Source organism: Canis lupus, chromosome 2 (genome assembly GCF_003254725.2).
Source record: "Canis lupus dingo isolate Sandy chromosome 2, ASM325472v2, whole genome shotgun sequence".
NCBI classification, from domain to species: domain Eukaryota; kingdom Metazoa; phylum Chordata; class Mammalia; order Carnivora; family Canidae; genus Canis; species Canis lupus.
Window position 1 is genome coordinate 46,949,480 of NC_064244.1, and position 27,373 is coordinate 46,976,852.

A 27,373-nucleotide genomic window follows, 5' to 3' on the forward strand; every position below is an offset into this window, starting at 1 on the left:
AAAAATCCTATTGTGGATCCCATTGCCTAAGAAGGCCTCTACTATATGCTACAACTTATCTTTACAGCCTTACCCTCTGCCACTGCCCTAGAATTCACTCAAATTATATTATCTGTCACTGAACCTATATCCTAATTTTCAACTTCATGTCTTCTCCACTTGTAAACTTTCAAAACATGGTGCCCTGGGATCATTTACTACTGAATGTTATAGTTCTTTTTATATTTGTTTTACTGCTTTACTCTCTTATAAGCTTTTTCCACACAGTAAGAGTCATTTATTCATTCATTCATAGTGTGTTGTTTATCTGCCAATTGCCAGGCATTTTGTAGGAACAGAGGTTCAAAGATGAGCAGGGGAGGCCTTCCTAAGCCCTGCACTTACTTAGCTCACAGAAAGCGTTTGAATTCAGTTCTAATGATTTTCAGTCAGATATATATATAGATATATATATACACACACACATATATACAATATATATAATTAAAAATACATTACATATAATTCATGTTATATATAATATATATAATTAAATTTAATTGGATCCTACATTCACTTTCTTTTGTATCTATTTTAACTGTGCTAATTTTATCTCTCCAAGAAGAGTGGGGCCCTATCTTATTAGTCCTTTGTGTTCCCCATTCTGTATTCTACAGGTACACTGGCTGTGGATATTCAGGAAATCCATTTTGGTTGAATGGAGGAATACTGCATTTTCTTCCATACATGTGCTATAGTGTGACCTGGGCCAATTGTGTGTAGTCAGCAAGCACGACTGACTTTGCAAGGAGGGTAAAACTTACGTTGATGTGCTTACTTATGTATGTAGAGCCTGTGTTGGTATTTAATTTTTACTTCTGCAGTTGGAGTTTTCTGAAGCCAAAATAGCATTCAAAATGTGTTAACCTGGCACCTGATCTTTTGAGTAACTCAAATATTGGTTTAGTTCTTGTTTTCTTATCAAGACATCCAAATATTGGGCAAAGACAGATCTAAATGTCAGAAATCACTCCAAAATATTTGTATACATTTTGAATAATTTTAATGTTAGCTTAGCTTTTTTTTAACAAGATTTCTTTACATGATTATACATAGAGATGAGCAGATAGAAAGATTCAAACCAGATTATCTATTCAATTCAACAACTCTTGCTGAGTTACTAATATATAAAAATGTTAAATTCCATAGGAGAATACTGCCTCAAGGAAGTTCAGGTGTTACTGCACCAATCAAGGCATTTGTCCTTGTGTGCTACTGTGGGTGTGTTCAGGGAAATGGGAACTTCAGCAGCCTGAAAATAAAAAATAAAAATAAATAAAAATAAAAAAACACACACAAAAAAAAAACCAAAAGCAAATTTGTGAAACTATAATGAATCTCTCTAGTTAAATGAAATTATGTCTGTAAAGCACTTAACAGGGTGACTGGCACATAGTAGGTGTTCCCTGGACATCAGTTACCTTTCCCCTCATGGCTGAGAATAGAATTAATCAGCTATTTATAGTGGAGTAGAATAGTTGGGAAATTCTTACTAGAAACTTCCATTTAGCCAGAAGAACCAAATTGTTATTGTGCTTTAATTGAATTTGTCAGATAATTGTTTAACTTACTACTTTATTTCCCCTATAACACAGAACTAACTGTAGAATGTGAAAGAAATAAAATGAAACAAAAAAATCTTAAAAGATAAAAAGTTGGAAGTATCGTGGAATTGACGAGGCATCTAAAATGGGAAAGATAATGCTGAAAGAAAACACAAAACATGTATTTGTAAGTGCCCTGCTTCTGAGGATCACCTAAAGCTCCTACCACGATGCTAGACACAGTGGATTCACAATAAATACATCAAGATTGACTGATATTATAGTAAAAGGAACCGACTAGTATACCTACTGAATATGTAATTTTTAATCACACGGAAATAAGAATGTGCCAAAATTCTAGAAGAGAACAGGATTATACAGCAACCCTATAAGATGGCTTGGCCATCTTGATGATCATGAAAAGTCTTCCATTCTGTACCTGAGAGTCTGGCATATGGGAACAGGAGCACAAGCAGGGGCTTCCGGTGGCCGAAAACCCAGCTTCCAGATCTGGCATCCAGGAGATTCTCTGCTCTGCTGGTAAATTGCCCAGCTAGACAGGGACAGGGAATTGCTCTGGGGGTCCTCAGAAATGAAGGACAGTGATGCCAGCACCAACTGGCATCTCTACCTGGTCAAATAGCCGAGCGGTTACAAAGGAGAACCTTGGTAACTATCAGTGGGCGGGGTGGGGAGGGAATGGAATTATGCTCAGTCAGCAGGGCGACCTCGAAATTGTGGGAACACATCATACCAGACACACTCAATTGCTATTTGTGTTAAAATTACAACAACACAACGGGTTGTTGTTAAAACCATAGTGTTATATGTTTAGATTTATTGAAGTAATAAAGAATTGGCTCTGTAGTCTTATGACATTTTACTGGCAAATTCTGCTCAAACTGGTTTAGATCTGATTGTAATCATTGTGTAGGCTGAGAACTGGCTGGAACATATTAAAATGGAGCTTCCTGATCTTGTGGAAATCAATCCAGTCAGCAAATGGCCAAGTGAGTCGCCTCGGGGTAAATGTTAGGCCTCCACGTGGCTTCCCTTCCAAATGCACAGGCTCTGAGAACAGTTCCATAATAAACTGCAGCTTGGGCTTCTCAGCTAGCTCTGGCCAAGTCACTTAGACAATTCCCTGCCTGATGGAGACTCTAACTACCACTCTATCTGTCGACTTTAGCTTTGACAAGAAATTTCTAGGCAGCAGGAAGCATTTTTGTTTCTCCTGCGTGTGGAATCCACAGCCTGGGCTCTCCTGGCAAGTTCTAGGAAGAATGAGATATTAACACTCCACAATCATGTGCCAGGCACTGTGTTAAGCATTTTTATATGTTATCTCAACAACTCTGTGTGCTAAGTATCATTATTTTATTATTTTATAGACGAGAGAACTGGTTCAGAGTTCGCCTGAGTTCATGGCAGAGCCAGCTGGCCTCCCCCAGGGCCTGAACTTCCCATTGACCCTGCGCCCGGCTGCCTCTCTATGAGGTGGTGAACCTGGGTGCTCTCTGTGTTCTCAATGGAAGGAAGTGGGGTAACCCTGTTGTCACCTCTCTGAAGAACTCGGAGTTTGAGTGTGCCTTTGGGTGAGAGAGATGTTGCTGTTGAATCATGAATGTGCTTGGTCTAGTGGTAACTGAGCCTCCCAGAATTCTAAAACAGGTGATATTTGCCTTTTGATTCTCTCCTGTTTTCTTTCATCTTAATGACCTTTAATTTTTAGAACAGTTTCAGATTTAGAGAAAAATCGTGACAATTACACAGAGACCTAATTGGAGCGAGACATTAGTAGAGTACATTTGTCACAATTGATGAATCCAGATTGAAACATTATTGACTGCAGTGAATACTTTATTCATATTTCTTTAGTTTCTATGTAGTGTTCGTTTTCTGCTCCAGGATCCTGTCTAGGATACCACATAACATTTAATTGTTATGTCTCGTTGAGCAACTCTTGGCTGTGGCAGATTCTCAGACTGCTTGTTTTTGATGACCTTGACAGTTTTTTGAGGAGTATGGTCAGGTATTGGATTTGTCTGATGTTTCTGTCATGAGTAGACTGGAGTTACGAGTTTTGGGAGGAAACCCCAGAGGCAGTGCCATGCTCATCATACTGCAGCAAAGGCACATGCTATTAATTTAAGAACTCTATCACTTAGGAGTCACACTGCTAAGGCTGACCTTGATCATCCGGCTGAACTAGTGTTTGCCAAGTTTTTCCACTATAAAATCACTCCCCCCCCCCCCCTTACCACACACTCTGTAGCTGTGGAAGGAAGTCACTACACACAGCGCACACTTCAGGAGTGGAGAATTAGACTCCCTCCTTGAGTGTAAATGAAGCAGCTACATAACTTACCTGGAATTCTTCTGCAGGGGAAATTTGTCCCTTCTCTACCATTTACTTATTTATTCATTTACTTACCTTAATATGAACTCAGGGATATTTATTTTCTACTTCAGGTTATAATCCAATACTATTTTATTTATTTTGTGTCCAAATTGTTCCAGCTTCGGCCCTTGGAAGCTCTTTTAAGCGGGTTCCTGTGTCCCTTCAACAGGCCCCCATCATTGCAGGGTTTTCTGTTTGTGTGAGTGCGTCCTTACTTTCTGGCACTAAGAGATGTCCCAAGTTCTTTTTAGATATTTCCTGCTCCAGTCTTAGAGTCAGCTATTTTTCTGAGGAGCTCTCTCATCCTTTGTAGGAAAGGAAACCCAAAGGATCTCGAGAACAAATGGAAATCATGATATTAGGCAGGCAAGTGAGATCGTCTGATTAGATTCCCATTTTAGAAATATCACTCTGGCTGTTTAAGACTGAGACTAAAGCCAGAGTCAAAGAGACTACTGCAGTAGTCCATATGGGGGAGGAGGGAGGCGGGGGTGGGGAGGTGGTGTTTTAAACAGTGCAGGTGCGGTGAGAGCCAGACCCTTGAGAGGCAGGTCGGCTTATGTTCCCAACAGAGCCCTGGGTAGTCTAAGTCCCGGGGCTCATTCTTGCTGGCAGCAAGCACACACAAATTCGTTGGATGGAAGAGAAGGATAATTGATAGTAGTATCACTAATATTGGGTACTTCCTGTGTTCCAGGTACTGCTCTGAACTCTTAATTGCAATAGCTTATTTAGTTCTCACCACTCTTTATGCTAAGCACTGTTGTTATTTCCATTTTACAGATGAGGAACTAGAACATTGAAAGAACCAGTAAGTGGCCCACGGTCTCATAGTCACCAAGCCGAGACGTGAGCCTAGGGACCCTAACTACAGCCCTGCACTCTTCAACACCGTACTGTTGTGCCTCTTGCTACAAGATGGCTTCACAATTGGCAGCTCCTTGTTGCTACAGCTGCATCTCAGCTGCCTGGATTGGCTGCTACTCACAACACTCCTCCTGTTCCCTCTGATTCCTAGCTCAACCCCAAAAGTCGGCTCAGACAGACCAACCACTGCATCTGACTTGACACCTTCACCCGTACCTTCTCAGGACCAGCTGTTCATCTGATCTAACCTACTTCCACATTTTGACTTCCAAAAGCCCTTATTGGGCACCTGGCTCTCTTGTAAGTTGCTGGAGACATGGAGGGAATAAGAGACATTCCTGTTCTCAAAGGGCTCACAGTGCATGTGTATATATGTGTGCGTGTGTATGTACGTGTGTATATGTGCAAAAATACAGTGTGGTCTCTGACTCTGCTTACTCCATGACCCCTAACTATCTTTCAACCTCTCATACCTGTGCCACAGCCCTGGGCTTTCCACTTGGCTTTAGACCATCCCCTCCTTCAAATTCTTAGCATCCGGGTCTGTGCCCAGGTCTAGCCCCTGCTGTGTCTGTCATGACTCTTGCTGCTTGTCTGTGGGACTTCCAGACATTTGCTCTTGTGACACTTAGGCCTTCATCACCGAGAGCCATGAGGGCAGCTTCCTCTCTCTCTTGTTGTTAATAGGGTCAGCCCTGAAGTGTGCTAGGCCAGCCCAGGCTTCCAGACTGCTCTGCTCTGAGTCATGCTAATTTTGTTTCCAGAATTGTTTTTCATTCACAGTCCTGTTAGAGCTTTAGGCTCTTTTTTGGCCCCAGAAAAAAAGTAAGAGGTGAATTAGGGGTGATTTGCAGCCAGATTTTTTTCCACCACTCCATTCAGGCCCATCTGGATTTTTCAACTTGACTATTATCTGATTTGGCCTGAGTCATTCTGCCACCAAATAGTGAGACCATTTAAATAATTTGCATTATTTATCTAATGTTTGCCGTTTCAAAATCTATCTCGTATACATCAATTCCTCCAGGTACTGCCTGCTTGGTTTTGGGAAACGTCTTCTCTAGCTCGGTAGAACCTAGTGAAACCATTACCATGAGTAGTGTAGGGAGATACCAGATAATTCCTTGTGAACTTTTTAAAAAGGATGCTAACATCTCTTTCTCCATTCTCTCCAAAGGTTCCAAAAATATGTGCACTTAGGTGATGTGACACAATTAAGTGACACACTTAAGACTCTTTTCTTCAGCACTTTATTTCAGTTCTTAAGGCATGCATTTGTTTTTTCCAAGTTGTGAGCACATACTCCACTTGTGCCTTTTCCTGGCCTTTCTACACTTCTGGAGTGGCAGATCTAGATCAAAGTCTACGAGTCATGATAGAAAGGAGGGAAAAGTAGAAAAATTCTTTTCTATAGTCTTTTTATACATGTGTCTCTCCCTTTACCACCCCCCAACAAATCACTCACTCTCTAGAGTAATTCTTTTTTAAAAAAATATTTTATTTATTTATTCATGAGAGACACGGTCAGAGAGAGAAGCAGACTCCATGCAGGGAGCCTGGGGCAGGCCTCGATCCCGGGACTCTAGGATCTCGCCCTGAGCTAAAGTCAGATGCTTAACCACTGAGCCACTCAGGTGTCCCTAGAGTAGTATTCTTTTTTTTTTTTTTTTTTTTTAGAGTAGTATTCTTAATCATGCTCTCAGAACCCACTTTCAGAAGCCATTTTGCAAATTATTTGTTGCAGATAGATATCAAAGTTGGAAAAATAAGTGAATTTTAATACAAAAGTGTGGATTCAGGGTTAAACCCCAAATAAGTAGCTCTCATACTCTAATGTAACAATTTGCTTTCTTGAGTGGGAGGGAAAATGTAGGCATTTCAGCTTGTGGGGCAGTTGTACCTAAACCTCTGAATGTGTTGTCCTGAGTATCCTCCGTGGAGGAATGATGGAGAACTACAATGGATTGGTGCCATCTTGTCCATAAGGGACTTCTGTTCACTCCTCTAGGGCAAGAGCTTTCTCAGTGGCTTCTGCTGACAGCTGGGAGGCAAGGTAAGTCCCAACCCAAAACATGGGCTCATCCACTTGTCCTGTCCACAGAGTAGAAGCTCCGGTAGTGGCTTCTGGGCCCAGGCCTACTCTCAGCCTTCACCAGAAAACTCTCAAAACCATTGTAAGGTGAGAATGAGTAGGCAAACATGAGAAGGGTATGTTGTGCAGACAACAGGTGGATAACATCCTGGAGACTTCCCATGAGCCCAACCTCTCTGCTGGAGATGCCCAATGGCTGGGAATGGCTGGGCCTGGGTTTCATATTCATCTCCTTTTCATGGGTGGGGAAGTAGGAGAGGAGAGTTCCATTTTCTAGTTGGGAAAATGGGTCAAGGCCATAGCTGCCTGCAGGGACCAGAGATGGCCACTTACAGGTCTTTGGTTTTGAGAGCAGAATAGCTGAGAGGGTTGTGCTGTTGCTTGTTTGCTTTGCTTTTCATAGAGGATCCGCACTACCTGCACTTCCTCTTCTCACACTCATCAGACATGTCCACACAGGTCCTATCTATAAAGAAAGGAGGAACAAAGGAGAGCATGGAACAGCTGACCAGGACCCTACATAGTGGCCTTGGTGTGACTCCTACCTTGACTGATCCTGAACCTGGACCTTGGTTGAGCTTCCTACTCAGTAAGCCTCTATGTTGGGCTAACACATTTACGAGCAAAGCTGATGCCAGAGACTGAGTTGGGGAGATGATAGAATGAGAATATTTAGGCAAATGCCTTGCCTTTGTCCTAGCTTTCTGCAGGCAGCCAGGGGAGATCCATGGCCAAGCAGATTATTTCATCAATTCCTATCTGCATTTCAGAAACCAGTATTAGCACTTTGTCTTCTGCATCTCATCCGTTGCAGGCATGCTGTCACTTGGTTCTCCCAGGGACTGAGCCATTGGAGGGTTCCCCAAAGCTGGAGAAAGGATGGGAGGCCACTTCTTCGATCTTGCTTACCTTCAGTATTTAAAATGCATTTTCAAGCAGTCTGTAAAGGATCTGGCTGCTGCTGTGCCCTCTGTGAGGCTAGTTGCCTCTGATCCACCAGGGCAGTGTTGCCTAAAGCAGGAATCAAGTTCTGTGCTCAGAAACACAGAGCTGCTGCTTAAGGAGTGAGGCAGTGGCAGGGCCACTTTTACCAGGAAAGTGTGCTGGAAAAAGGCAAGGTGTGATACTAGGCCCCCTCACAAGGCCCTGAAATTTCCATTATCCTAACTCCATGGTGATGGCATTCTAGCTTCCAGAAAGTAGCTCACACAGTAGCATGGAGAATATATATATAATGATGATCATAAAAATCTAATAGCACCTTAAGGTTTGTAAAATGCTTTTATGTCATTGCATTTTTGTGGGATGGTCCCAGGTGAGCCAACTTCAGCTGAAATTGTGTGGATGGCTCTAGAAAAACCTCATCCTCATTGTCCTCCTCTTGTGACTATTTCCCTGAAGGGTTTGCATGGTTAGAAGGAGTCTGTCAGGAAAAAGTATTTGCTATCAAATACTGGGGGGGCGGGGGGGCAGAGCATGGGACATAGGTTGGGATGTTAGAGAAGTCATGATGTATCTCTAGCCCAGCCCCAAACTGACCTTTGAGCCTCTGATGGAGGAGATAGTCTTCAGGAAGTCCTACAAGAGCTACTTTTCTGAGGGGCTGAGACTGGGATCCCAAGCAATGCTAGTTGTCATTCAAACTACTTTCTCTGGTACAGAAATGTGAAGAGGGTAGGGTGGTTGGCTCATTTGTTCATGGAATATGGCACCACTGCAGTGACCCAGCCAGAGGTAAAGAACTTGTGACATTCTTTGGCACCTCAAGGGTTTGGTGGCTTTAGTGGTCCAGGAGGCAATCCCTAGCCTAATCAGAAAGAAGCATTCTCATAGAGACACCAGATATCAGTAGGGCTTGTGAGGAGAAGACAGGAGGGGTAGGGGCCTTAAGCAGATGTGCAATGCTTCAAGGACTCCAGGAATATCTGAAGATGCCGGAAGGGGAGTGGACATTGAGGGTCACACTTAGAGGTGGAATTTATGGGCCACACAAAACTGTAAACCTGCAAAAAGTTCTGTGAACATCGATATCCATTTATTCATTTGCCCCTTGTCATGGCTCTTGGGTTGAGCATTCCCATTTTATATCTGAAGAAACTAAGGATTGCAAAGATTAAATGACTTGGAGGCATTTAGTAGCAGAGTTGGCACTCTTACAAGTCTCATTAGCACACCCTTTCATGGCGGATCTGCGTTTGCCTTTACTACTCATGGCCCTTCCTTCTCCCAACCCCTCATCTCCCCAAAGACAAGGTACATTATGACAAATGAGGTGAAGTTTAGGAAAAGGGAAGTGATGAGGCACTCTGTGTGGGACAGTGACATTTTGAAGACTAGGGCCAGCCTGAGGGGGCTGGAGAAGAATGAAAATAGAGGGATACAGGATGCACTTGCAAAGGTTAACTGGCTAACAAAGGAGAGACGCTAGAATGACAAATCCTGTTGCCCTTCATTGTGCAACTTACAAATCGTGTTTACAGTTGTGTACAATTTCTACAACTTATCTCCAATTGATTTATGACAATACTGAGCTCCTGAAGTTCAGTGACCTTTGAAAGACCATTAGTGGTGGGTCCAGAATTCAGATCTAGGTCTTCAAATTACAGACATAGCCTCCTTTCTACCTTCTCCTCACTTCACACACGGCTCTCCTTTGCTCCCTCTCCTACAACTTATACTTTCTACACCCATTCTTTCCATCTAAGTTTATTTCCCTCAAGGCTAGTGTCAATAGAGTTTTAGAAACCAAGCAAAGAACAGTGTTAAAAATTACTAAGTTATTAGGGAAGTGCAAATTACAACCACTATGAAGCATCATGGCACATCTATTAGACTTGCTTTAAAAAACAGAGAAAACCAAGTGCTGATGAGATTGCAGAGCAACTGGAAACTCACACATTGCTGATGGGAGTGCAAAATGGTACAGATACTTTGGAAAACAGTTCGGCAGTTTCTTATAAAGTTAAACACACATTTATATAACCCAGTGATACCACTCCTAAGTATGTACCCAACTGAACTGAAACTTAAGTTTATACTACAAAAATCTATACAGCATATTTATAGAAGTTTATTCATAATTGACAACAATTCGGAAACAAGCAAGATGTCTTTCAATAGATGAAGTGATAGACAATCTGTGTTATAATTATATGATGGAATGCTAGTCAGCAGTGAAAAGGAATGAGCTATTGATTTATGCAATGCTCTGGAGAAATCTTAAATACATTTCACTAAGGGAAAAAAGCTAGACCTAAAGGTTATGCATTCTAAAATCCCATTAAATGATACTGTGATATTTATAGAGGGATAAAAAGACCACCAGTTGTGAGAGGTTGAGAATGGAAGGAGTAGTTGACTATAAGGGTGCCACACAAGGAAACTTTAGAATAATAGAACTGCTCTGCATAGTACTAGGAGGATGGCTACATGACTCTGCATTTTGCTAAAACCCATAGATTTGTACACCACAAAGAATGAACCATATACACATATTAAAAACTTAACCAGAATGTCAGAGAATCTCAAGATAGGATACAGACTGTGACAAATGAATCTAGGTGTGTTGTAAATGTATGGTATAGCCTTACTGAAGGGAGTAGGGAAAAAGGAGCTGACGTAACTAACTTTGGAAAATGGTATTTTTAGTGATTATGGTAAAGCCAAAAGAAAAAAACTGCATGTGATACCGTATTATAGCTGGTAAATTTGTTTCTTGCAGGAATGTAAATTAGCAATTCTGAAACTACTTTGCATGTATACCAGGGTTGAAGAAATAAGTAAATAAATTACAGATCATGAGAATCAGCTTCTCATGGTTCGGGAAAAAAATTACAAATAAACAAGGGGGATTAGCTAGAATGACTCTGGGGTATAGGATTAGAGTCAGAGATATCAGTATGAACTCATGTTTACTTCAATATAGATACAGATAGACATATATAGAGGGAGAGCTATGTGTATATCTATGGGCTAGTATACACACATACATATCATAGTTCTGACTGCTGAGAGAGTCTGGGAGCAGTGTCAACCCAGTGGCAACAAACATATGCGGCACCAAGATTTTGGTTTTTAACAACCCTTGTGCAATAAAAGGAATGAGCACTTGATCTTGGGCTGTGCTAGGAGAATACCAGATGAGCCTGGAGCATCTTGCAGTGCCAGAAATTAAGAAAGTAAGGAAATAAAAGAAAGAAAGAGAAGAAAGAGAAAGAAAGAAAGAAAGAAAGAAAGAAAGAAAGAAAGAAAGAAAGAAAAGAAAGAGAAAGAAAGAAAGAAAGAAAGAAAGAGAAAGAAAGAAAGAAAGAAAGAAAGAAGAAAGAAAGAAAGAAAGAAAGAAAGAAAGAAAGAAAGAAAGAAAGAAAGAAAGAAAGAAGAAAGAAAAATGAACCCACATATCAAAAAGACACAGAAGTTCCCAGTGGCCAAAGCTTGGACAACCTGAGCAAAAGGATTATAGCAGAGAATAAAATATCTATAAGCCCATACTGATATAAACAAATAATTGAACGAATAAACAGGGAGAAGAAACAAATCCTTTTTATGACCCCTTTTTTATTTAAATTCAATTAGCCAACATATAGTACATCAATAGTTTCAGATGCAGAGTTCATTAACTCATCAGTTGCATGTAACACCCAGTGTTCATCACATCATGTGCCCTCCTTAATGCCCATCACCCAATTACCCCATCGAAGAAGCAAATCAAACAGAAGAACTCCATATAACGTGCACAGATATTCCTCTCCAGGAGGTGGAACTTAACCCCTCTCCCCGTGAACACGGGCTGGCCTGGTGACCTGCTTCCAAAAAATAAAGCATTGAAAGGACACAGACAAGGAGCAGGGGATCTAGTTAACATCAACAGTGATAAGTTCTGTTGATAGCATGATGAGGACACATCACCTTTGTGGTATTCTTTCCCAAAACTCATAATTAGTCTAATCATGGGAAAACACCAATAAAGAGAAATTGAGGGACATGCTACAGTATCAATGAAGAGGAGTTTGAAATTTTAAGGTCATGAAAAGCTAGAAAAGATCAAGAAAGTGCTACAGATTGAAGGAAGCAGAAAACATGATGACTAAATGTAATGTGGTATCTTGGATGGGATCCTGGAACAGAAAGAGGACGTTAGTGGAAAAACTGGTAAAGTCCAAATAAAGTCTGTAGTTTAGTTTATAGTATTATATCAATGTTAATTTATTTGTTTTAACAGTGTACCTTAGTTATATAAGATGTAGGGAAAGCAGGGTGAAGAGTAGACAGGAACACTTTGTTCTATCTTTGCAACTTTTCTGTAAATCTAAAAGTTAAAAAAATTTTAATGACTAGGAAGCCAGAGTACAAAGAGAACTGGACAATACACATGCAGAATAAATAAGCAGGAAATAATGGAAAGTTGGATGAGAGAACTGGCATTGCACAAAGGTTTTACCACTGTAGACAGTTGTCCAGATCATCTTAGGTCATTTGGATTTTGGACACCTTGTCCTAGTAAAGGCGAAGAAGGAAGAGTGGTCTGCAGGGGATGAGAGGGTCTGAGGAGATTGCACCCAAAGGTTTCGTACTGGGGAGATATGTCCATCTATGTTTTGGGGAACTGAGTTTATAACTGGCTTTTGGGGACTCTAGATGACTTTTTTAGTGAATTAGTGATGTCGTCCTTTCATCTGCCATTTTGTATTTTATGTAAATATAAACCTGCCATATCATATTGCCATTTTAGCTGCCTCCAACTTCTTCTTTTTTTTTTTAAGATTTTATTTATTCATGAGACACAAAGAGAAAGGCAAAGACCTAGGCAGAGGGAGAAGCAGGCTCCCCAAGGGGACCCTGATATGGGACTTGATTTGGGGACTCTGGGACCACTCCCTGAGCTGAAGGCAGATGCTCAACCACTGAGCCAGGGATGCCTCCAATGTCTTGAGGCTTTTTATCAAAGAGACTTGGGTTCTCATTTTGTGAAGGCATTTTGCTCTGAGATTGTGCCAGTATAGAAAATCCTAAGAACTTAACCATCCATTTTCAAACTATGATACTTGTGTGATTATGTGGGGACCAGGGCTAATGTTTCAAGTATGTGGGGGTTGCAGCCTCAAAGTTAATTCAAGGTGTCCTCATTCCAGGCCAGTTTAGTACCTTACAGTCACCAATTCTTTCTGTGTGTCAAGCTTACCACTGCCAGCCTCTGGATCTGGTCCTCTGTATGTGACAGTGTGAACCTGATGGGTGTCATATATATTGGATTCTCTAGAAAAGAGACTTCAAATCACTTAGGTTCGCATACAAGAGGTTTACTGGGGATTGCTCATGGGATTGACTTCTGTGGAGGACGAAAGAAGCAGGATTCAGCAGCAGAGGGACATCACGCAGTTGCAACAGAGGTCTCTGAGAATCTAAGGGTAATGCTAGAGCTGAGGTGGCCCTTTGTATTTGAACAAGTTGAGGAAAGAGAATAGGGTCCCACCCCATAACTAGTAATTGGGTATAGGCCCCACAGGGCTGTAAACTTGGGTAAGGCAGCTCCACTTAGCAGAGGAAAATTCCTGGAGGCCCCTGGCTATGAGTTGTCACCAACCAACATTCCAGGCAGTTAGGAAAATAAGTAGTTTCATCCTGAAAGGGGATCTCTGAGGCATATCAATACAGCCCTCCATTTGCATCTTCCTCCAAATGGAGTTCGGCCCCCCTGGCAACCTCCTTTCAGGATTTTGCTTGGTTTGTCTTCACGAGAAAACTTACTACCTGAAGGTAGTGAAATGAACTACAGCCCCTACCCCTGTAGCTGATCTCAAAGCCACTACTGATGCTTTTCATCTCCTTCCTTTGCTGCCCATTCTAGATTCCTCCCATTTAGCTGTACCTCTGATGATAGCCTTGGTAGCTAAACTGGTGGGGCTGCACACTTCTCATCCCTGATTGTTCTGAGATGCTGGTCACTATGGCCATCTCAGGCTGTGGCTGCTGCTTGAGTCCACATATTGTGAAGATGGGCCAAAGGAATAGCAAATGGTCTAGTGGATCACTCACTTCCTAAAGAACTCCCTGCCTGGATTGTATAACCTCCCCAAAGTCTAGATCCTTTACCAATGACAGGATAGTGACTTCTCTCCTTACCTACTGGTTTCTTGGCATAAGTAGCCCAAAGTGACTGGGCAGAAGTGGTACCTTACAGTTTAATAGGATTCTCACTGTGTCCTCTGATAGAATCAATCACACCTTCCAGAACCAGCACCTTTAGATCCTAGAGCTGCAGAGACAGAAAACAGAAATTCCCCTGGTCACTGGCAGTGATGCTACTTTTGTCTCTAGGATCTTGGGCATGTTCTGGAGGAATATATTATGTTGTTGACTTAGGGTGTATATTGCATCCTGGAGGATGACATCCCATTCTGTTAGGATGTCTTCTCTAGGATGACACCTCAGGTGCCCTGTGAAAAGATTGTTCCAGAAGCCCAGCAGCTCCTGGAAGGTGAGGAATATGATAAAACTAGTAAATCCTGCGGTCATGTGCATACTGCTGTACATGCTCTCTAGGAATATGGGTCCTCCATCTAATGTGATGTTATGTGCAATCTTGTGTTAGTGAATCAAATACTCTAGAGGGCAAATCCATATTCAGAATATGTGATAGTTTCAATCAAGATAAATAGTTGCTCCTTCCAGGGTGGAAATGGTCTAATTTAATCAACTGTGACCAAGTGATTGGTCTCCTCACAGCATGGTATAGGGGCTTCTAGCACATATCTTTCAATTATCAATCTTCTTTAAAATCACACTATACCACTCCCTATATAGTATTTTTACAGCATAATTTAAAAATCTTTCAGCAGTATGCTTGCATTTCTCCCCTCCAGGCCATTGTGCTATTGTTGTTACACATTTAACTTGTATGAATGTTATAAATTGCACAATACATTGTTCTTATTTTTGTTTAAGCAATCATTTTTGTTTTTAAGAAATTGAATCATGAAATACAAAAAAAAAAAAAAAAAAAAAAAAAAAAAGCCCTGGGCTCACCTACCTTTGGATTTCCTGTTAAATGAGATACATCCCTAATATTTAAGCCATGGTTTTTCAGGCTTTCTGTGACTTGCAGCCAAATACATCTTAACTGGTAGGTACTCTTACCATGGCTCAGTGTCTCAGGTTTACCTGATTACTTTCTTCCAGAATAGGAAAGATGACATTCTGAGAAGAGCAGGTGCTGTCAGAGAAGGTGGAATCCCAATGGCAAACCACCTACTTCACGATTTTTCAAGGGAGAGACACTATCTTACCAGGACTGTCGGCAGTCACAGAACCCTGGAGGCTTTGCCCCTTAATGCTGGAGTCATTTAATAGACAATGGCTCTGCAGAAGTTGCGCTGATAGGGAACTTGATGGCAATGTCTCCAGAAGGAGAGCTGCATGGATTCTTGAGTGGAATACTAACTTCCAGTGCCCTGATCCACAGGAAAAAAAAAAAAAAGCCCTAGCCAAAGTTACTTGAAATAATATATATTAATACAGTTCCATCATAAATAATACATACTGTTAATATGGCTTTAAATAATGTATAATGCTAGATTTGCATAATAAATAATACATAAATATGTAATCATCCCGTGAAGTCATATGAAATTAGTAATCATGAAGGAAACTTAACCTATTAACATGCTACGAGAGGAAAGGCTTACAAGTGGCTCGGAGGGCATTAATCAGCGCTGCAGTGCAATATCTCAGCTCAGAGAAACAGCAGCCTTGCACAAAGTATTTGATCTGTATTTTGCTCTGCAGAAAATAACTAGTAAGAGACTTTTCAGTGGATAGTAAATAGAGAATTTCTGAGATCTATAAAAATCACATTGTTTTTTTTAATCTCCAATCCATCACTGATTGAAGGACTATTGAAGAGTTATCTCCTAAAAGTGAGGCAATGAAAACCATCGTCATCCAACTCTCGTCAGATCTTTCCATTTTTCCAGGGATACAGTGGTATTATATTATTGACTAGTAACATAAGTACCCTGTGTGGTAGACACGGTCATCTCCATTTTCCAGCTCAGGAAACAGGGTGGGGTTGGTGGAGTGGGAGATGTGAAGTGACATATCCAAGGTTACACAGCCAGTTACATAGCACAGAGAGGTATACAGCATTCCTGAAACCAAAACCTATTGTTTTCCTTTACCATGTGGTGCCCTGCTCTCATTTTCAATGTCGTTTTCTCTGTGAATTAAGATGCAAACCTTTGGAGAATTCCTTTTTTGTGCTTGACACTGTGCTAGACGTATCATGTAGTGATATCATGGGTCTCCACAATAATCCCGTTGGGCATTTGTACCTTCATCTGACAGGTTAGGAAATTTTGGCTCAGAAAATGAAATGACTTGCCCAAAGACCCAGAGTGTGAGGAAAAGCTGAGTTGTGAGACCCCAAACTACAGCACACTGCATCTCTGGTGGAAGGGTGATGAGTAGTGCCTCCTGTTTTAACACCAGGCTCTGGGGCCTTCTCCAGAGAGCAGATGCAAGACTCCTGCCTGGTCAGATTGGATGGCTTCCTTCTGGAATAGGAGAGGGAACATTCTAGAAGTGTGAGTTGCTGTCAAGAGATCTGGGGGCTCAAAGAGCAAACTTTCTCCTTCACAATTTTTCAAAGGGCTGATACTCTGAGCGTCCTTGGGTTCATCAGTAGCCAAACCCATTCATGGTACTTAACAAACTCTCAAATTCCATGTCCTACTTCTCTACAGGCTCTAGTTAGTTAAAGTTCCCATTCCTTTGGTAATAGCATTCTTGGAAATTGTGCTTTGAGATCCATTCTTCTGGGAAAGACATAACCTACTGAAGAGGTACTGAGAAGTGTTGAAACCATAAATGTCGAGCTTACCCAAGAGAGTAAATATAAACCACTTGCATCTTTCAGGCTGAATTATAGCTTATCAAGCACACATTAAACCTTTAAGCCTTTTTTTTTCCTTAAGTAAGAATAAATCTAAGTTGACTATTCCAGCATATGTATTTGTTTTCCCTACAGTGTCTATAAACCATGTCCAAGGTGAGTATTTATAAGCCTGAGCGAAAACTAGACAAACAATTCTGAGAATAAGTGACAACTATAACAGTTCGTGATAAGACAGTCACAACAAAGGAAACGCTATGCATTAAGTGATTTTTCTTACAAATCCTTTATACATATGTCAGGCTGTGTGCTGGCAGAAGCAAAGAGAATAAATCAAAGATAAAACCAATGTAGGAAAGAGTTTTTAGGCAAATGCTGTCTTATATGCATAAATCAAATAAATAGTGATTTGAAAAACCCAAAGGAACAGCATAGATTTCTATGGAATTTTATACAATGAAGTTATTTAACAATTGCACAAGAATTCGTATTTATGGAGCACTTCACGATTATTTGTTCATTAAATCTTATGATATTTCTGGCAAGTGGGTCCATTCCATTAGTATAGCCAAGGTCACTGAAGTAGGGAGTTGTAAAGGAACGTTCTCAAGGTTGCACAGTCAGGTGCAGGTGGTCAAGGACATCAGGAACAGGGGTACACAAGTAACTTATTACACCAGCCCCTTTATTTCTGTTTCCACAGTTTTGAGTTACAGCTGCAGGGTAGCAGTTCAGCTCCCTGTTGGCTCCGTCCTTGAGGTGAGACAGGTCAGGAGGCATAGGTGTGGAGGTGAGTGGTGAAGGCAAAGGCTCCTGGCAGTGAATCAAGAAGTGCCAGTGGTTGGCCAACACCAACATGTTAGCTTTGTAGCTGGAACACACCCCATCAGCATGTCAATATGTGCCTGTATAATGAAAACACACATCTGTGACAGAGCCTAGTCTGAAATATGCACAACCATTACATCTAAAGCTATAGTTCTCAGCCCAGGCTGTGATACCTGGGGTGCTTTAAAAATAAACCAATGCCCTGGATCAATTAGGTCTGAACCTCCAAGATTGGGATTTGGACAAAGATATTTTCAAAGAGCAATCCAGGTTTTCTAACATGTGGCCTGATTTGAGAACCACTGGTATGAGGATCCTAACAGGTCTGCTATCCATGGTTGGGCAGGTTGTTCACTGTTCACTGCTCATTAAGGAGCCAGTGAGGACTGAAATTCAGCCTCCACACAGTGTGCCCTAATTTGAAGGCAGCATTTACTTTCAAAATTGGTTTACCTTTTGTCTAATTTCTACAAAGGAGGCCCTGGGTCATTCCCCTATTCCTGGCTGTGCATTGCTACATACCCAACATATTGTTTTCCGCTTATTTTATATGCATTCATTAGAAATTATACTTAGCACCTACTGCATGCTGGGCACTTGCTATAGATGGGGATACAAGACAATCACAACTCCTGTCCTTATAGAGTGCATGGCCTGCAAGGGGGAGACAAGTGATTGAACAGTGAGTTACATGACACTATGGGCATGAATGTGGGAAGCTGGAGAGGACACAGGAAGGACTCCCCACCCAAACCTGGGACTCAGGGGACCTCGAGTCGAGGCAGTATAAAAGGGAGGGTTAGCATTCAAGGCTAAGTGGTAGCACTCAAAGAAATCCAAAATGAAGAGAGACTGAAGATTACTGGTGAATTGCCAGTGGTTTAGCCTGTCCCCCCAGCCTGGAGTGTGGGAGGGCAGGATCCGGGCTGGGGAGCGTGGTTGGTTCTCTCAATCTTCCTAGGGTGGGGATGGCCACCTGCAAGCTTAATCACTGTACTCCTCTCCTCAGTCCTGCCTTCCTCCTTCCACATTTCCACTCTCTCTCCCTTCCTCCTCCCCCTTTCCTTTATCAGAATAGAAAATACCTAAACCCCTTGTATTCTACTTCCTGGAATCTCAAACTTCAAGCAAAGGATAGGAACAAAAAGCTTAGAAGCAGGCAAAGGAACCAACAAGCATGGGGACACAGATGCCACCGCTTCACTTGGTGCCACCTGGCACAACCTCACAATTGGCACAGAATCCTCCCCGCTCACCACTCTCTGTACTTGGTATGCCTGGTTCTGAATTCACAGTCAACATTACCATCTCAATCCCTGGGCTGGTGGGGGTGGGGGAGTAGGGGAATGAGTGATGTAAATGAAATTAGTTTGGTCACTAGCTCCTGACATTACCAAAGACGAGGGACTGGGTACACAAGTAACTTATTACACCAGCCCCTTTATTTCTGTTGATGTTTGAAATTTCCCATTTTAAGGAGAGAAAAACAAAACAAACTTGAGATCTTCTGCTGCTTCTTGTCTTCTTTCATTTTGCTTCTCATTGCCTCTAGTGATGCTCTGTTGTTTTTTTTTAAACCCACGTTTGATTTGATATGGGTTCTATTTTTCACTTCAAAATATATGCCTTTATTTAATTCACGGGGCTATTTTAATGAGCCCGATTTCCTAATATGTTAAAATGATTCAGTTCATTAAAATTCACTTCGTTACCCCCAGAGTTTAGGAGTGCATTGTATAATATACCCATCCATTCCCTTCCTATCTGTCCCCTTGTAATTCTGGTTCGATCGGCTCTGCTCTTCTTCTCACTGTGGCTATGCAACTTTGAGTGTGGACAGTTTCAGTCAGGCCAACACCTTGTTTAGGCCACCCTGTGCAACTGGGAAGATCTCTTTACTTACAGCTGGGAAGACCTGCAGTGGGACTGGAGGAAACGGAACGTTCAGCTTCTGAGCAATTTCAACCCCTGCACCTCTGAGCCAATCTCCTCCCATTTCCACTCATTCATCTGCAGCAACTCCTGAGCAGCTAAGTCTCTACCTTCCGGGGCATGAGAACTTAAACTTGCGCACTGGAATAAGGCTTTCCAGGGGGATGGGCAGCCCTGGTGGCCCAGTGGTTTAGCACCGCCTTCAGCCCGGGGCGTGATCCTGGAGACCCGGGATCGAGTCCCACGTTGGGCTCCCTGCATGAAGCCTGCTTCTCCCTCTGCCTGTGTCTCTGCCTCGCTCTCTCTCTGTGACTCTCATGAATAAATAAATAAAATCTTTAAAAAAAAAAAAAAAAAAAGACTTTCCAGGGGTCTCCAAGCCTGGGGCATTCACTTGGTTTTACAGCATCCTCAAGCCACAGTCCATGTGTTTACCATGAAACTCGGCCTCTCTGGACAGCTGGGGTATCTCGTACTCACATCAACCATAGGTGGTATGGCTTCGTAGTCCATGCTCTTCCTTATACCCGCGCCTGCCTTAGGTGAGCTCTGCGCACGAGGGCGGGGGCAGTCTTTCCCAAACTCCCCATACCTGGTGTTTGCAGTTTGATCCAAGGTAAGTGATCCACGACACTGTTTGTTCAATGAATGAATGGCCTCCTCATACTGAAATTTGAGCCTATGGAAGGTGGAAGGAATTTATTTGGAATTAAAGAATAAGTGCATCCCACAGTCACGGCTCCCCGCACACAAATATGTTATACGCATCGTTTGACGGCCTCGTCTCGCGGGCACGGGAGCTACGACTCCGCTCGCTACGGCCGCGTCTGTCTGAAGGCCGCAGCGTCACCTCCTCCAAATCGGGCACTCCAATGAGGACGAGAGCGAGGGGCACGTCAAGGTCGAACAACTCGCCTCCTGACGAGGGGGGAGGTCTTTATTTCACCCAGTCTCCGTGGCCTCGTAGGGCTCCCACCGAAGTCCTCAGGGCTCTCCTCTGTCCGCACAGGTCAACCGTCTCCCTCCGAGCTGTGGTCTCCACCGGGCACAAACGCGGGTTTGGTGAGAGCAGCGAACAGCCGGCTCGGGGGCAGGCAGGGCAGCGGGGAACGAGCTCACTCCACCTCCCTTCGTGGGGTCCGTCTTCGGGACGCCCGCCCGGCAGTGGGCGACGCGGCGCAGCCCTACGCTGTACCTTGGAGGAGACGAGACAGAAGGGAGAGTCCGCAGGCTCTGCCCCGCTCTGCCGCCGAGCATCACCAGGTCGCGCAGGCATCCAGCCATCTACTTGCTGCCACCGGCATAAATCACACAAACGCGACAGAACTGAACCTGCGCTGGAGCCGAACGTGCAGATCGCGAGTCCTTTGTCATCTCCTCAGCCAGACCCTAAAATAGCAACTTCAGAGCTCTGCCCTCGTTTGAAGCCTAACGGCGCGGCGCCGGGCCCAGAGCGGGCTGACGAGTCTGACGCAGCCGCCGCTGAAGCACTCCTCTTCCCACGCGCCCGCCTCGGCACTTCCGGCGCCGTCTTGGGCACTTCCGGCACCGTCTTGGGCACTTCCGGAGCCCTCTGGACTCCTGCGAGCGCGGCTGACTGAAGCTGCGCAGACGCCGCCTCGGCCCCCTCCTTGGCGCCTGGCCTGAGTTCGCTTTGCAGTTGGGGAAACGAGGCTTGGAACAGGTAAGACCACCGGCCTCGCGGCGTTGTCTGAGAGTCCGAGGAGCTTCCTGATAAAAAGGCGCTTTGCGTGGGCTGCGGGGCGGGAGGCGCTCGGCCTGCGTGACGCGCGCCTCCTCCCGGTTTCCCTGACTGAGAGGCTGAGAGGCTGCTGCCGCGGCGTTCCTAGGCCTTGTCTCTTCCCTCCGACTGTGTCATTGTCCCGGCTGCCCCTCAAGGCCAGAGCCCACGTCTCCTCTCTGTCTCATGGCACCTTCTCTCATTAGGCACTCAATAAATGTTGTTGACAGACTGGCTGACGGCCTGACTAAAAATGGCATCTCCCCACCAAGGGCAAGTGTCCTTCACTGCCTTTATTTATTGCTTCATGTCAAGTGGTGTCATCAACATGGTATAATTTTCCTGAAATGCACATCAGGATTAATAAGAGGGGGTAAAGAATTCCAAACGGTTTGGGGGTATTGGTCCCAATTAGTATCATATTCCTTAGTAGTGGGACGTCAGTAATGGTCTTACAGGGGTAGAAATCTTTTGAGTTAAACCTGCCAATTTAATGTCGATTTTTTTTTTTTTTTTTAATCCGAAAGCCCCTGGTTTTTGTATACCTGTTAGAAAATTTTTAGCTGTGACAGGTCACTTCCTACTACTTTAACTTTGGGAGACAAAAGACAAGTATAAGAAGCACATTTATGCTGCGTAACAAATGATGAGAACAGACAAAACTGTACCCGGTCTTCCGTTTGAAACCCCCACCCCCCCACCCCCCCACCCCCCCACCCCCCCACACACAGTTCTCAGCAAATTGTTAGCAGGCCTTGGAATCCAGGTGAGCTACAGTCATCACTGCCCTTGCCTGTGTGGCTTGCAGGAGGACTGGGAGGGAACATATAAGTTCCATCAAATCCTTAGACACCTTTTCTTCTTTTTTTTTTTTTTTTTAGTAAAACATCAAATACACACACACACAAGAACCTAGTAAATCGGTTTTATGAAATGCTTCTGAATTGTAAAACAGTCCCTCCATTTGTCACTTCCCCCTTGCCTGCCATTGTTTTTAAAATCTCCCATCCTGACTGCTCTCACAAACGCTCCCCAAATGCTGTCAGATGGGTTATCATTGCCTTGCACTTTTGTTCTTCTGTTAATTTTGGATAAAGTCCTAGAGTGTAGCGATATTATTGAACTCATTTCTGCTTAGGTCTCAAGTTTTGATAGCTCCTCTATTACCAAGTGGCAGTGCACCCTATAGGCACAATAAATAAATAATACAACACTGAAGCTATAACAAATCACAAAATACATTATTAAAAAATTAAGAAATAAATATCCTCCTCTTACTTAAATAGAGATTGATTTTATAATGCGGAATGCTGAGGAGAGCTGCTCCGAGATATATTAAAGCCTGGGGACAGGGAAAATACACTGTAATGGGCATTTTGCTCCCTCAGCCAGAAGGGGAAAGAATCCTCCCAGTGAATGGATGTATTTGTGAAATGGAAGCTGCGATTGTCTGTTCACAAGCCAGGTATGATGCACTGCTGCCTTCGTCCTGTGAGCGTGTAAAGGCCGCCAGGACACATCTGTCTTTCCTAAGCTCAAAGCGTTAGTCTACATGAAGCTGATGAAGACAGATGCTTTCCTAGAACTGAAGTTGGGGGAAGCACCGTTTCTTTTCTTTAACTTTAAATCACAATTCCAGCTTCCAAAAAGATGTTCTCGAACCAGGATTCTGTGAAGCTTCCTCCAAGGTGTCTTATTTAACAAGGAGAGGATATGGCATAGATCTCTCCACAAGGTGTAGAGTCTGAGACAAAAATTAAAAAGGCTCCATTCTCCAGAGGCATAGAGACTTTGTGTGGACAGGACAAGGCCTCTCGGGTCCCTCCACACTCAGGAAGTCACACATGTGTCACCTACCTTGTATGGCACCAGCAATCCACAAGAAGCCAGCGCTTCTGTACTGAAGAAGCTACCATGGCCTCCACTCTTACTCCATCCTGAAACAGCTTGGCATTTCCCTGTCCATGCAAACCCTGCTCACTTTGCTGCCCCTATGAAGGCTCCCAAGCCCTCTGTGTAAGGGAAAACGACAGTCCCTAGCAACTCCCCCACCCTTTCCCCACTCCAAAGTTATGCAAGAACTATATTCTGAGTGACACATGGAGAGAAGCCCTTTATTTCTTTATCTCATTGCTCACTGTAAAGGTTGCTGGGGGAGACTCAAACATCCTCCCAGACCTAAGAGGATTTAAATTCCATGCACAAAAAAGTTCTCACCTACTAAGTAGTTTTTAACAGTTTTAACTTCAAGAAGCCACTCCATTTGGGGATAAGACTGAGTGAGCCCCTCTGGTTCCAAAGGCTCTTTTGGCACCAATTGCAAAGAGCTTAACCTGTGTTTTTTTTTACATGTCTGTGTCCCCTGTCTATCTCCCATAAGTCCATAAGGCATGTATAGGGAAGGATCATGATTCTGAGTTAGCATTTGCTTTTCTTATTTTTCATGAAGGCATTTTCCCACCTGCACCTGAAATTCTCTGAAACATATAGACACCCAGGGGCCTGAGATCACAGAGACTGCCATCTTCGATGTATGATTTCTGAGGTCACCACAGACTTTAATACCTGGCTGGTAAATGAAGAAGAGGAAAGTGGAAGAAAGCAAGGAGGAATTCCATATGCCAAGCCTGCTGTGTAATATATCACTTCCATGCATGTTCTGCTGGCCAAAACTAGATATGTGATCTTACCTATATTCATGCGGGGCTGGTAGCATCCTCCCCAGTTGGGCATCAGCGTGTTGATGGTGAAGACTACAACAATAGGAAGGCAGAAGGTTCTTGAGAAACAGGCCAGCTGGCAACCTTGAAACCAGTTAAAACTCGATGGGGAAAACAAACCTTTCCCCGTCCCATGGGATGTCTGAAATTCTTACAGAGATCTTGGTGAATTCTCAGGGTTTTAAATTCTCAAGATGACTTCTGCCTTTGGACTCCCATTTCTGTACTCCCAATGCTGTCTGCATTCTGCAGTGGGTCAGTGTACAGGCAAAAGGCAGCCCCTTTCCCATTTTGGATGACACTGTGCATGTGTGCACACGCGCCCACACATGCTTGACTCACGTAAAGTACATGTGAATATGGTAGATCCTGCTAAAACTATCTAGGTCGTGGGGATTTATGCAGCACCTTGCAATTCGCACAGCCAACAACTTCCCATCTATGTTAGTTCTGGCTTTGAGGCTTTCTCATGTTCTGTGTGATTCCCAGAAATATTTAGCTTCCTGATGCCTTACTGGCTGACTGATCTTTCCCTTTCCTTTTGCTTGCTTTACTCCTCTTCTTTCCCCCAACCCAGGAGTAAAATTCCAAATTCCTCTGTTTGCCTCATAGAGGGCACGTTGGTTCACTTGGGCCCCTACTTCCAGCCTCTAGCAGTTGGTCAGAGCTTTACTGCAATGAACACTGGGAGGCAGGGATCTTCTGAGCTACCTCAGAAGCTGTCTACAGCAGTGAGTAAGATGTAAATCTTTGTTATGTGGAGCCACTGCGATTCCAGGTGTTATCAGTTATACCAGCTGGCATTACCTTACGTAACACAGGGCAGAAGTGAGACAGATGGTTCTAGTAAAGTGAGGTCAGAGGAGGCCAGGTCATGCATCGCTTTCTATGGACTGATAAGAAACTGGCGTTTATTCTGAGTGCAATGGGGGGTCATTGGATTTAAGCATGAGAAAAAAGAAATGGAGTTTTGTTTCTTGCTACTGTTTATAAATGTCCTGGAAGGAAACAAGAGTAGAAGCAGAGAGACCCATCAGGAAGCTGTTGTCATCTTACATTGTGTTGGCTCAGAAAGAAATGACGATGGGATGGCTAATTTTATATGTCAGCTTGGCTGGCCACGGTGCCTAGATGTGTACTCAAACATCAGTCTGTATGTTTATGTGAGGGTGTTTTGGATGAGATGAACATTTAAATCAGTGGACTTTGAGTAAAGCAGATTGCCCTCCATAATGTGGGTAGGCCTCATCCAATCAGCTGAAAGCCTGACATCCCCTGAGCCAGAGCGAATTCTGCAGCAGACAGCCTTTGGACTCGGGCTGCAATGTGTGCTCTCTCTGCTGGGCCTGTAGCCTGCCAGCCCACCCTGCGGATTTTGGACTTTCTAGCCTCCATGATTATGTGAGCCAATTCCTTATAAATCAATCTCTCTCTCTCTCTCCCTCCCTCCCTCCCTCCCCCTCTCTTCCCTCTCTCCCCCTCCTTCACCCTCCTTCCCCCTCCCTCTCCCTCCCTCTCCTTCTCTCTCCCCCCCCACCCATATTGCTTCTGTTCTCTGGACTTGGGACTGATAGAGGGGGTGTAAGCCCACCCCGATATCGAGCAGTAGCAGCAGCCATGACAGCACATTCTGCTATTTCTGACTACTCTTCTGTGTTCCAGGCACTCTGCTTGATGTTTTATACACATCATCTCCTCCAATCATCCAACAAATATAGATTTTTACACCCATTTTACGAATGACGAAATCAAGACTCAGCTAAGTGAATCACCCATGGTCCGGTACCTGCTAAGTGGTAGAACTGCCTGGTCAGGAGGCCCCCCACCCCCCGACTTTTTTTTTTTCCCAAATGATCAAATGGGGAAAAAATGAACAGCAGCAGGAACCAAAAAAATCAGGTCTGGGGCTCTAAATCCAAAATTCCGTTTTGCTGATGGCTAAAGCAAATTCATTAAATCCAGTACATTTTCCTTATGTATTAAAATAACATTTGCAATCTGCAAGGGGCCCTTCTTTCTGCTAACGCATGGCAATTATATTTTTACACTGCAACTGCAAATCTGGTTTTTCGTTTTCCCATTTTGTTTTCATAAGCATACTTTTACAGCCAATTGTTAACGGATTAACAACTTTGGGTGAAATCCATCAGTCTGCTCTGGCTTACCTCGGTGGCTAGGAGAGTCTGTTGACAAGGACAGAGCACAGAGGAGCAGGCCTTGAGGTGAGGAGGCCAAATGGAGCATTAGGTCTCCTAATAAACACTCACAGGGCCTCTGCTATGTTCCAGATACTGTGCCAGGCATTCTAGACTCTGCCTCATCAGCAACAAGGAGTCTTTCTTAATCTTCCGGCTTTCTAGAATATAAAGAAATCCCCACCGGGACATAAATGCATCTAAACAGCAAAATATTTAGTCTCAGAAATATAGCCAATTTGATGTGTCCAAAATTTTTCTATCTTTGTAGCCATTGATCCATATCTCTTAACAGTTTCTAAGCAATTATATCTCAACAGCAGTACTTTGAAATAATCAACAAAATGGTAATACCTGAAACCCATTCTCTATTGAACCTCTTTTCTGTAACCTACAGCTATCAAGCAAGTCACTCGAGCTGCAGGCATTTGAAAGGTGAGGATGGCTAATCCCCAGGATTTAACCCTCTGTCCCATCCACAGGGCTGCACTCCAGCTTCTGGGGGATGAAAATGCAAAAAAACCATTCACACTGAGTTTTGCCCCAAGTGGGGAGGGATGTGCAGAGAAAGTCAGAGTGTATAAACATAGCAGGTGTATATTCTCGTAGCTTAAATGAATTAAAAAGGCAGAAGGTATTCAAAGAAGGCTGACACAGAGACTTACACAGAATACAGAGTTAGAATCTCCTGGTGCCTGTTACCCCTCCTCTGGGTGCCGGCCACTCGCTGTTGTCACAATCAAGATGGCAGGAAGACGATAAGGAACAAAAGCTGCTCAGGAAGCAGAAGGCAGATCTAACTCCAGCTGCAGAAGCCGAAAGAGGGTGGAAGGTACAAACAGACCCCAGGAGCCACATGACACAGTGGACTGCAGAAAGCAGCCATTGAGGGCTGAACTTCTGAGTGATCTGAAAGAGAGAAACACCACTTTGCTTTCTGTCCATAAAATCCCTCACCCTGCAACCACAGCTCGAGTTTTGTGGGAGGAAGCATTCTCAGACAATGGCATTTTGGAGGAGGCATTTTGCCCAAGGCATCAGCAGAATACATTTGTCATCTGAAGGCAACACATGGAGAATTGTACCTCCAGCTTTTCTGTGTTACACAGAATTATGCTGTCACCA

The 27,373-nt window shown here is 43.5% G+C and overlaps 3 long non-coding RNA genes across 46 annotated transcripts in view; 2 read left to right on the top strand and 1 right to left on the bottom strand.

Moving 5' to 3' along the window:
• The first annotated feature begins 654 nt into the window (after nt 1-654).
• On the top strand, nt 655-5,242 carry LOC125753294 (uncharacterized). The gene is made up of 3 exons (XR_007404793.1): nt 655-792; nt 1,635-2,123; nt 4,768-5,242. It is a non-coding gene; the product is annotated as an uncharacterized LOC125753294 (long non-coding RNA).
• A 6,250-nt stretch (nt 5,243-11,492) lies between these two features.
• LOC112660540 (uncharacterized) lies at nt 11,493-27,351 on the bottom strand. The gene is made up of 4 exons (XR_007406672.1): nt 26,914-27,351; nt 26,219-26,409; nt 24,024-24,086; nt 11,493-21,675 (listed from the first exon to the last, which is right to left on the bottom strand). It is a non-coding gene; the product is annotated as an uncharacterized LOC112660540 (long non-coding RNA).
• Nucleotides 20,271-27,373, top strand: part of LOC112660539 (uncharacterized) — a 270,043-nt gene continuing 262,940 nt past the window's right edge. For all 44 annotated transcript variants that reach the window (XR_007406630.1, XR_007406653.1, XR_007406657.1 and 41 more), the window contains exon 1: nt 20,271-21,276. This is a non-coding gene — a long non-coding RNA (uncharacterized LOC112660539). The remainder of the gene's footprint in view (nt 21,277-27,373) is intronic.